Consider the following 12,649-nt stretch of genomic DNA (forward strand, 5'->3'; position numbering starts at 1 on the left):
TCTTAATTAACTAGTTTACTGACCTTTTGTAAATATATATATATATATATATATATATATATATAATGTGTGTGTGATTATGATGGTTTTTTTAGAGGAAAAGACGGCATTCTTTGTGTGATTTTGATTTACTATATGAAATGAAATAAATATATACATTTTCTGCCCCTATATCTTCAATTTTGTGATCATTCTAAATGCATTTCAACAGACTGAATCACACAGTGAAAGAACGCACTATAAATGCGCGCGCACATCATTAAAACAACAATTATGATATTATCGCAGACGATATCGCACACTGTCTTTTTGGCTAATTTGTGCAAAACCTCTTGCTAAAATGTCAAATCTTCATTTTAACCACCAATGCAACGATGCAGTTATTTAGCTTACCTCTACATGCTTGCGAAGGGTTGATGTCGAGATTTTATAAGCTGCTAGTTTGGTCTCCCTAGGAAAACACAGCTTACACTGCACAATAAAGCATGAATATGGCCAGGGGTTCCCTTCATTTCCTTCGAGTTCAACTTCAGATGACGGGGGTTTTCGTTTTCAGCGGTGTCTGCACCACTAACGCCTGTTTTGTGCGTCTGCATCTTTCTTGTGATTTAAGCGCCAGTTTGCCCTTCTGCCCATTATTTACTGACGTAGTTTCCAGGGAGCGATTTATTTATTTATTTATTTTACTCAGTAATTAATGTGTTTTAAAATGTAGCGAAGTACAATACTTCAAACAAAATATACTTAAGTAAAAGTAAAATTACAGATTTAAAAAAAATACTTAAAAAAGTAGAAGTACACAAAAAAGTACAGTAACGCGAGTAAATGTAATTCGACACATACAACATATACAAACATAAGACATTATAAACATATATATTATACATTAACAGAAGGAATCTGACTTGACCAGTGTCTCTTGAGTTCTTTGATCACTTTGATTTTCTGCAGGTTCTGGCATGCTGATCTCCAATTGAATGGGTACATGACACATATGCTTCACATTTCTCACAATCCTAGAGCCTCATCAGTACATAGTGAATATTTCTATTCTTAGAGTCTAGCTTGCCATCTTCCATACTTGCCACATATACTATGTCTACCAACCTAAAGTTGTGTTCTTTGGCTTGACTTGGCATGTCTACGTATGGTTTTTATGGATTAAATTTTTTTCTTTGTAGCTTATATGATGACTTTCAATGTCTTTTGTTTCTTTTTTATATGTGATGAGACTAGGCATACATCTTCTCCCAACATCAGAGAAGCTGGTGTCTCACCTGATGCTCTGTGATGTGCTCTGTGATTAGTACCTCGATGGCGCCGCAGACGGCTGCTTCAGTGCTTGGCTCTCCAGTGTTTGTACTGTTTTTGTTCGTTTTTCCTGTTTTTTGTTTGTCAAACACGATCTGTTTCACCAGGGATGAACTGCTGAACATTCGGCAAAACACACCAGAAAATCTTTTACCGGATTTCAATTATTCGGACGTTTAACTGAACGTTGTTGTCGGTGGAGCAGCGGCGCTGATCAAACGCTTCAAAAAGCGCTTCAAAAAGCGCAAACGGGGAAAGTGAGCTGGTGCGCTCGTTAGACTCAGGAAGCGCGGATTTCGAACGCCGTTGCCTAGCATCCATCTGGCAAATCTACGCTCTCTACCCAACAAAACGGATGAACTCCTTCTGCTTTCCCGGACAAATAAGGATTTATCGCACTCTGCTGCTCTGTGTTTCACGGAAACCTGGCTCAATGACGCCATACCGGAAAGCACGCTCCATCTGCCGGGCTTTCAGCTGTTCAGAGCGGACCGCGACGCAGAATCAACAGGGAAATTGCGCGGCGGCGGGAGATGCTTTTATATCAATGAACGGTGGTGCACAGATGTAACTGTGTTAAAGAAGATGTGCTGTTCAAATCTAGAAGTGCTTTTTGTCAACTGCAAGCCGTTCTATTCGCCGCGGGAGTTTCACTCCGGTCGTTCATTCTGGTGAGTGTTTACATCCCTCCGCAAGCGCACGTAAGTCTGGCTTTACAGAAACTCGCTGACCAGATCACAGAGACAGAACAACAACACCCGGACTCTGTTTTAATCATTCTTGGGGACTTTAATAAAGCCAACCTCTCCCGTGAACTGCCAAAATACAGACAGCATGTTACATGTCCCAAAAGAGACAGTAATATATTGGATCACTGTTACACTACAATAAAGGATGCATATCACTCTGTTCCACGAACAGCTTTGAGACTGTCTGATCACTGTCTGGTTCATCTTATACCAACCTACAGGCAGAAACTTAAATCTGCTAAACCTGTAGTAAAGACTATAAAGAGATGGACCAACGAAGCAGAGCAGGATTTACAAACTTGTTTTGACCTCACTGATTGGAGTGTTCTTGAAGCTGCTACCACCGATCTGGACGAACTCACAGAGTCCGTAACATCCTATATTAGTTTTTGTGAGGATATATGTATTCCTACCAGGACTTATTTAACATTTAACAACGATAAGCCATGGTTAACAGCAAAACTCAGAGATCTTCGTCAGGCCAAAGAGGATGCCTACAGAAATGGGGACAGAGTCGGCTAAAAGGACCTACTCTAAAAAGTTGGAAGACCAGTTTACTTCCAACGACTCAACTTCAGTGTGGAGTGGACTGAGAGCCATTACCAACTACAAGACACTATCCCCCTGCACTGAGGCTAATCAACGACTTGCTAACGACCTTAATGAGTTTGATTGTAGATTTGAAACACCCCACATCCATTCTGATCATCTCTCTACACAACCGTTAACACCTCCATCAATACCCCTCTCCCCACCTCCTGCTCTTCAAATCAGTGAAAACGATGTGCGCCAGGTCTTCAGGAAGAACAAAAGAAGAAAAGCACCAGGCCCAGATGGTGTTACACCAGCCTGTCTGAGAACCTGTGCTGACCAATTGGCCCCCATCTTTTCACAGATCTTCAACAGATCTCTGGAGTTGTGTGAAGTGCCGACCTGCTTCAAACGCTCCACCATCATCCCTGTTCCAAAGAAACCCAAGATAACAGGACTTAACAACTACAGACCTGTGGCTCTAACGTCTGTCGTCATGAAGTCGTTTGAAAAACTGGTTCTGGCTTATCTGAAGGACATCACTGGACCCTTACTGGACCCCCTGCAGTTTGCTTACCGAGCAAACAGGTCCGTGGATGATGCAATCAACTTGGGATTGCACTTCATCCTGCAACATCTGGACAAAACAGGGACTTATGTGAGTATCCTGTTTGTGGACTTTAGCTCGGCTTTCAACACCATCATCCCAAAAGCCCTCCAGACCAAACTGACCCAGCTCTCTGTGCCCACCTCCGTCTGTCAGTGGATCACCACCTTTCTGACAGATAGGCAACAGCTAGTGAGACTGGGTAAAATTCATGTCAAACAGCCGCTCCACCAACACTGGTGCCCCTCAGGGATGTGTTCCCTCCCCACTGCTCTTCTCCCTCTACACCAACGACTGCACCTCCAAAGACCCCTCTGTCAAGTTCCTGAATATTGCAGACGACACTACAGTCATCGGCCTCATCCAGGACGGTGACGAGTCTGCTTACAGACAAGAGGTTGAGCAGCTGGCTGTCTGGTGCAGTCTTAACAACCTGGAGCTGAACACTCTCAAAACAGTGGAGATGATTGTGGACTTCAGGAGAAACCCCACTGCTCTTCCCCCACTCACCATCATGAACAGCACTGTGGCTGCAGTGGAGTCATTCAGATTCCTGGGAACCACCATCTCTCAGGACCTGAAGTCGGACAATCACATTGACTCAATTGTTAAAAAGGCCCAACAAAGGTTGTACTTCCTTCGCCAGCTGAGGAAGTTTAACCTGCCACAGGAGCTACTGAAACAGTTCTACTCAGCTGTCATTGAGTCTGTCCTGTGCACTTCAATAACTGTCTGGTTTGGTTCAGCTACAAAATCAGACATCAGAAGACTACAGAGAACGGTTCGGACTGCTGAAAGAATTATTGGTGCTCCCCTACCCACCCTTCAAGAACTGTATACATCCAGAGTGAGGAAAAGGGCTCGGAAAATCACTCTGGATCCCTCTCATCCAAGTTACCCCCTTTTTGAACTTTTGCCATCTGGCAGGCGCTTCAGAGCCGCAAATACCAGGACAGTCAGGCACAAGAACAGTTTCTTCCCCCAGGCAATCTACCTCATGAACAGTTAAATGTTCCCCACTTATGCAAAAATGTGCAATATTCTTATATTTATTTGTTACCCCCTCCATCCAAGTACATCTCTGCATCTTACTCTATTCTAATCCATTGTCATCTATAGCACAACTGTTCATACAATTTATTTATTTGCAATTTGTTTTTTTGTTTTTTGTTGTTGTTGTCTCTGTGTACTGGAAGCTTATGTCACTAAAACAAATTCCTTGTATGCGTAAGCATACTTGGCAATAGAGCTCTTTCTGATTCTGATTCTGATTCTGTAGATCAATAGGCTTTCTTCAGATAGCGATAAAATCTTTCTATTTTACTGTTACTTTTGGCATAGTAAGGTGAAGCCTTGATATGCTTTACTTCACTAGTTTTCAGAAATGCCTCAAAGATTTCCCTACAAACTGCTTGCCATTATTAGTCACTAACTCTAATGGATACACAAATCATCCTAAGATTTCATAATTTCCTAGGTAACCTTGTTTGGTCCAGTGTCTAGTGAAAGCTCTAAGAGATGCAGCGGTTGATCTTCATGCAAGGGTTGATTTCAGAAAACACTCATTACAATTTTTGATCATTCCTTCTACATCCATATTCTACATAATGTATTCTACATGTCCACATTAGGCCAATATAATTCAAAAGTGTTTTGTGCAAATTATACCTTGATGTGTCTCCTGTTATTTTCAAAGCTTGTTGGATCTGTGGAGAAGGGAGAACTATCCTGTGTCCCCACAGTAAGAGACCATCATGGGTTAACAATTCTTTTGAGCATCGTTTGTATGGCTGTAAGCTTTCAGGAAGTGTAGCAGTGTAGTTGTCTCCACAATGGAAATCAGTAGTGTCAAGGTAGTATCTGCCATTGTAGCACTTTTAAGTTCCTCAAGATTCAAGGCTTGAATATCCATCATATTTACAGCAAGCACTCTATCTGAGAGTAACACTGTGGGTGTCAGAGACCAGCTCGCACATGCCACAGATTTTTTAGCTCCATCTTCTTGTGTCTGAAGCAAAACTGCTCCAAGTCCGACTGGATTTGCATCACTGATTACAAATGTTGGAGCATTTATGTTAAAGTATGCTAGCATGGCTCACTACTTAATTCCTTTTTCAGTCCTTTAAATGCATTTTCTGCTTCAGATGACCACTGCCATTCTTGTCCTTGTCTGGTAAGTTTTCTAAAAGGCTCAGACAGATTTGCGTAATTTGGCACAAACTTCATCAAAAATCCACAAGTGCCTAGAAACAAATGTAACTGTGTGCCATTTTTAGGACTGGGAGCATTTCAAACTGCTTCAACTTTTCATTGATCTGTTTTTTTTTTGTCCGTTGTGATAACATAACCTAAAATCTCAATCTGCTTAAGTTAAAATATATATATTTTTCCTCAGTGCCTCAGGTCAGTGCCTTTTTCCTGAAATCTTTGAAAAACTTTGTTCAGTCTTTGTTCCAGCTCCTTTACATTTTCAGCAAATACAACCACATCTTCCATGTAGCACACCACACCTGGCATCCCATATAACAAAGAATCCATGGCTTTCTGGTTTGCTTCAGGAGCACTAGACAATCCAAATGGAACCTTCTTAAAACAATAGCATCCTCTGTGTGTAATGAATGTGGTCAATTTTCTGGATTCAGGTGCAATGTTAACTTGCCAAAAGCCTTTGCGGTTATCCAGTTTTGCAAACACCTTTGCTCCCTGCATTGCTTGCAGTATACTGTGTATTGTTGGTACTGGATGTCTTTCTCTTATCACCGCTTTGTTCACCTCTCTGAAATCTGAGTCTCACTTCTTTAGTGTCCTTTTTTTTGGAATGAGAAGAATGTTGGACACCCACTCAGATCCTTTGTGGACTTCCTCTATTATTCCATCTTCCAGCATTTTATCCAGCTCCTGATTTACAGCCTCTACCATTAGAAAAGGTACTCTCCTTATAGCTTGAGCTACAGGTGTGACCTTTTCATTCACAGAGATTTTATAGCTGTAACCTTTGATTTGTCCCCGTTCATTAAAAAAGACTGACATTCAGCTTCCAGTTTTGAAAATCTTTCAGATTAATTTTCAATTGCACTGACATGGTCTGCTGGTATGAGACAGTCAAAGCAGGACTGTATTCCCAACAGCAGCTCCATTTCTTTTGATTACAAAAGTTTAATCTTTTGTGTCATTACCCTTCCATTCAAAATGAGCTTAAAAAAACCCACACAGTGAAGAGGGTCCATCTGTGAATGGGCATAGATTTTTCTCTTGGTTTGTTTTAGTTCAACTCTTTGTGCAAACAGTCTTCAATACAGTTCTTCTCCAATTAAATTTCTTCCACTTCCTGTATCTATGACCATCTTCAATCTTTGTCCATTAACTCGTATGGTCTCTTTTCCTTCTGGGTCAATTGAATACACTAATTCATCATCAGAATTGTTGTTTACTGCTCTCACTGGTTTTTCTTTGAGTCTGACTTGTCTTTGGCCTTATATTTGTCCCTTTTATGGTCCTGTGAGTTGTTTTTCTGTCTGAAAACACATGCATTATTTTTTTTGGTTGTTTTTTTGCAAGATAGGCAGGGTGCTGATTTTGCTCCACACCCTACAAACGGAACATCCCCTGGACATTGCAAATCATCAGACCTGACACCTTGCAACTCAGAAATAGGAAAAATTAATCTAAAATATAAACCTATGGATTTTAAGGGTGATGTGGTTATTCCTTTTTTTTCTTCTTTTTTTTGCTGTAGTAAAAATAATAGATTTGAATTAATTGTAAAATTAAGTTAATGTTAAAAATAAATAACTTTAATTTCTGGAAAAAATTATAAAATAAAGGAGTGACTTCTGTAATTAAAGATGTCATCAAATCACGAGCCTGTTTTTGGCAGTTAGGCTATCATTTAAACATCAAAAACATGATACCTTTCAGTAATATAATTGAATGTAGGCTACAATTTATTACTGTAGGTCCTATGTATTCCTCATGCATGAAGAAAAGAAGTTTGAATCCCAGGAGCTCTAAAACGTTAGATTCAACTAATGAATGCAGCCAAGGAAAACATGAAGAATAGAAAAGCACATTGCTGGAAAATAAAGTGGAAAATAATGCATGCAGCATGTATCCATGGCAACGCTCATCTGCGTAGAGACAGTTAAGTGATTTCCTCACACACGGCCTTGAGTTTTCTCTTTCGTCAGTTGAAAATGTATTTTTAATTTTAGAATTGTATAGTTTTAGATTTGAATAGTAACCACTGTGTATCTTGTAGCCTAATGTTTAAATTTGATGAAAAGTTTAAAACATTTGCTTGTTGTTCTCCATTGTGTATGGCTGCTGACGTTATGTGAACACTTAGCTAGCACGTAAAGCTGACATTAGCTATTAAATTGATCTAATATCGACAAATATTGAACTTAAGTATTGAATTTCCATATGGCAAATACACACTGAGACTCGTACATGTGACAAAAAGCTCATTTGGTACAGCCTGTCTTGATATGTGCACAGAATTTCGGACCTTGTTCTAAATCCAAACTGTCATTAGTCTTTACAAATCTTTTTTCAATGAACAAACGATACTCCTAGATATATAAAATCACAACACTACTAAATGTGTTCATTTTATTGTTTAAGAAGCCAATGGGAAGAATTGCTTTTGGACCCCACATCTGACAACCAGAGACGCATACACACGGAAAGAGCACTGCATCTTTACATTTGTTCAGTTAAAATAAACATATTTTGCTCCTTACAACATGTCTGTTTTCTTTGGTTAACCTGAAAGTAAAAGGCCCGGGGTCTGTGTCGGAGGTAGAGCGATGACTGACCAAGGCTCGAGGGACGAGTGAGCCCAGTGGAACCTGAGGGGTGATAATGGTGACAATGGTGGAACCGACGGAGCGTGGAGCCGACGCCTCAACAGACCTGGGTGGAGTCATGGGCTCAGAGGCTTGACGTGGAGAAGGAGGATCCGTGCACAATGGCTGAGTTGAGGTTGGGGAAGTATTATGTAACCAAGGTTACCAGTGGAATAACAGAAAAAATATTGTTATTAATATAACAATATAATAATGGGAGAGTTATTAAAAAGTATTCAAAATTAGTAATTTCATAAAAGAAAAATATTACTTTCATACCAACGTATATTTTCATTTGGGTAATACTAATGGTGATGAGTTATAAACTTGAGACGAGCCAATACGAGCGCAGAATCTGGCGCTGCGGAAGAATTGATTTCCGGGTTTTGAAGTTAAGAGGCAACTCTCTCTCTCGTGAACGGATGCCTGATGAGCGCTGTGTCTCGATGCTCCGGGAAACAGAAATATAGAAAATAGCCTTATAGATGAGTTTGGTCGATGGATTGATGTGAGTGAAAAGACACATTTTATTTCCTATTACATATAAGTGAGGTTGGTATTGTTATGAGAGTGAAATGAACACTCATCTGTTTAATATAAAAGTGTATGCTGATATACATATACTTAAATAGCATCAGAGTATTGCTAAAGTATTTATGAAGTGAATTTTTGATTAAAAAGGGTAAAGGGAGCAATTGTAATGGGGCGTGCTGTGCCTGCACCATTCTGGAATTTTCTGAGTTAAACGATCTCCTTGGTAAGTCAAATTGCTTTGTAACTGTTACAAATCAAACTTTTACGGTTGTATAAGACAAAAAGCAAGATAAATTAAATCTGTGAGTGATTTATATGTATTAAAGAAAATGTTTAATGCTGTATAGGGTTAATAATAGCTAAACTGATGGAGAAGTGGTCAATATATGAATCAGTGTATTATGTTGAGAGAGTCACAAACATTGCCTATGCAAAAGAAATATTCTTTATTTGAAAAATGTATTTACAAATGTTCAGGTTATGAGGAGTAACTCTACTGTGAGTAAAAATTGTTTATTGTACGTTACAATGAAGATATTAATGATATTTCTGTGACCTTGACCGTTCAAGGTCAGGTTTTCTTTTTTTCTTCTGTTGTTCTGTCTTTTCCAAATTCGCTGTGTATACTGGATTTGTCCCGGCCTTCCAGTGGTTCTGAGGAGGGTTTGGACTGGCGAGCCTCCCTTGAGTTTGTTCTTGGATCTTTCTGTTGAAGAAGTATTCACACTGATTGAACTGCGAATGGTAGGAAAAAGACTAACTTTCCTCATCTTTTTTTTTTTTTTTTCCCGGATGGAGACCTTTTTCATTACCAACAGAAAAAGGACAATTATTATTATTTTTTTTCCTCTAAAAACTTTCCAAAGCACTCTTTCACAAGGACTGCACATTCTGATTGGATTCCATCTGAAAAAAAAAAAAAAACATTTGTTGTGTAATTGGGTTGTATGTTTTTTATTTGGGATTTACCTTGTTGAAACCCAAAGAGAAAAAAAATGAGACCTAAAGTGTTGAGATCTTACATTCTGGTTGAAAAAGAAATACATATCTACATTTGATTTTATTTCATTTTATTTGTTATCAACCAATGTAATTCACCTGTTGTCATTCACCTGAAAATACAGTGTGTGTTCAAACGAGTTTTCACTGTTGTTGTGGCATCTTTCTCAGCAGCGAATCTGTTTCTTCTGAAACGCTGGTCCATAGATTGCATTAGGTTAATAGCCGGAGAGTAAGCGCTACAATTAGGCAGAGTCAGGAAACTGGATGAAACCAGCAAAGGGTCTTTTTAAGGGTCTTGTGATTGGGATAAGGTGACCAGATTTCTCAAATGTAAACTAGTGACATTTCCTAGTTCAGTAGTCAAGGTTTGATATGCTGCTATTAAAATGAATAAGTAGGGATCCAAGTGTGAAGCACTGAAACCCTATTGGAATTGTAAGGATTTTTTTTTATTATTATTCCGGACAAGGCGCAAGACCTTTACTATTAGCTATTATTATTTGGTAACAAGATCGGCAGTTTAAGCCATCAACTTTGTAAGCACATAAAACAAGACACTTTTCTTTAAATACAAACAAACAATGCTTATTGAACAATTCTAAGCACATGTAAACTAAAACATGTAAACAAACACACAAACAAACACACTTTTTTTTCTTTTCTCTGTCAAACAATTGCTCTGAACAATCACATAACTGAGGGAAAAGGATTAATCTATTATGTTATCAGTTCATCAATTGAAAAATATAGTGAAATACTATAATAAGGTTATATCTCTTATGCAGAGACACAAAGTCAGTCATACTGATTGACAAATGAGACCCAGGAGAGATTTTAAATTCCTATATGTTTATCCCCCAAAGCCATGAGCTAAATTAAAAAGTGTTTACAGAGGCTTCTGGCTCAATCCTCAAAAAAATAAGGGATCGTGAAACTAAGCTATTGCTACTGAAGATGTACCCACAGCCAAGACTGAAGTGTTATGCAATATAAAAGTGATATGTAATTATGGCAGCTAATTTTTGCAGAAGTATTAGATAAGAGACCAAACATCTCTTATAACTCCTTACTCAACAGTTCAGATGTTGTAACACCTAATTACTGTAGATTGTACTTTGATCAGAATAAGATGTATGAATGCAAAACATGATTATATAAGAATGCACCTAAAAATGAGCATCAACATTATTTTAAATAAAGGCCAATTCACACTGCACCAACAGATGCAGACCAATCCCAACAGTCAACTGAGTACAGTATGGCACTTCTCAGATGTTCCAAGACACAATAAACGGCAATTCAACATGTTCAGTTCGTGAAAGCAAGCACCGACCAATGGCAACAGACACTGACAGGGGTAACACATTGGTCCGATGAAACCCAGCGTTTGTTGGACCAGTGTGTTACTGTTGCTGGTTGTCTGCTTCTGTCAGTGCAGTGTGAATTGGCCCTAAATGAATAATGTACATTGATGAATCATGCACAGTAAGACCAGAAACATGTAAATATGGTCAATTCTGATTTAATGTTTACTTCTTAATGCCTGTACTATTTGTGCCAGTTTAGGCTTTATAGTGTCCTAACCATTGTTTTAAGGCACAAAAAATCTGATTTGTTGAACACTTTGTAATGCCAAGTGGATGAATGCATACTATGTTCATATACTTCTAATATTTAGTAAGAATGCTCTCTCAATTTACCTGCATATAAATTTTCAAATTGTTTATATGTGCAAGTCTATATTATATTAATGTAGCATAAGCTGAAGTTACCCTTTTGAAGAGACTAGCCAATTGTGTCAGTATAAATAAAGTGAAAGTGACGTGACATTCAGCCAAGTATGGTGACCCATACTCAGAATTCGTGCTCTGCATTTAACCCATCCGAAGTGCACACACACAGAGCAGTGAACACACACACACTGTGAACACACACCCGGAGCAGTGGGCAGCCATTTTATGGTGCGGCGCCCGGGGAGCAGTTGGGGGTTCGATGCCTTGCTCAAGGGCACCTAAGTCATGGTATTGAAGGTGGAGAGAGAACTGTACATGCACTCCCCCCACCCACAATTCCTGCCGGCCCGAGACTCGAACTCACAACCCTTTGATTGGGAGTCCGACTCTCTAACCATTAGGCCACGACTTCCCCCAAATAAACAGCATTGTACTTTGAATATTGCATTAATGTAATAAAAATGCAATGAATACACATCTGTTGCATACTGGATAAATATTATAATAATAGAGAGAACCTACTTTGAATCAGAAAAGCTATGAACTTTGTAAGAGTACTATGGGGGAAATTAGGCCCCACATCTCGAATGGATCTCTTTTGCTCTTCAGCAAACCACAGTGAGTAACTTCAATAAGCCATTTGGAATTGGTTCTGAAATGGAGACATTTACTGTAATTTGCCATGCTTTTAAATCCAGCATAATAGTCCTCTAATATAAATGTTTTTCATTTCTTTTCCATCTACAGTATTGCCAGGTATTTTCTTGCAGCAGTATTGTTACCTAAGATGCTGATGAAAATCCATAAATAGTAAGTGTAATAATTTCAATACCATTTTGTTTATTAGTTATGCATAAATATTTTATTGTACACATGTACTTTATATAGAATAGTGTACGCAGTTTGCATTCAGCGGATATTCTCCAAAATGGTGCTACGGTGATGGAGAGAGACACAGAGGAGAAAAATTGTTAAATAAAATTGTTATTTTTTATTTCTTTGCGTACAAAAAGTATTCACGTCACTTTATAACATTACGGTTGAACCACTGTTGGAAGATGGACTATTCTGATGATGTCTTTCATACTTATCTGGACCTTGACAGTGTAATTTACTAGGCAGTCAATGGGACAGTCACAAGCCTCCCAGTTTTCATCCAAAATATCTTAAATTGTGTTCTGAAGATGAACAAAGCTTTTACGGGTTTGGAACGACATGGTGGTAAGTGATTACTGACAAAATTTTGATTTTGGGGTGGAGTAACCCTTTAAGTAGCAGTGGGTTATTTTCTCTTTTTTTTATTGTCTTATAACAATTTAGGATATAAAGAGCAGC

At 38.7% G+C, this 12,649-nt stretch overlaps 1 long non-coding RNA gene across 1 annotated transcript; it reads left to right on the top strand.

The window, feature by feature from the left end:
• The first annotated feature begins 4,434 nt into the window (after window positions 1–4,434).
• Window positions 4,435–11,477, top strand: LOC122147178. The gene is made up of 3 exons (XR_006161452.1): window positions 4,435–8,553; window positions 8,727–8,802; window positions 9,150–11,477. It is a non-coding gene; the product is annotated as an uncharacterized LOC122147178 (long non-coding RNA).
• Window positions 11,478–12,649: the final 1,172 nt, after the last annotated feature.

The sequence above is a fragment of the Cyprinus carpio genome, chromosome A13 (assembly GCF_018340385.1).
Source record: "Cyprinus carpio isolate SPL01 chromosome A13, ASM1834038v1, whole genome shotgun sequence".
Classification (NCBI taxonomy): domain Eukaryota; kingdom Metazoa; phylum Chordata; class Actinopteri; order Cypriniformes; family Cyprinidae; genus Cyprinus; species Cyprinus carpio.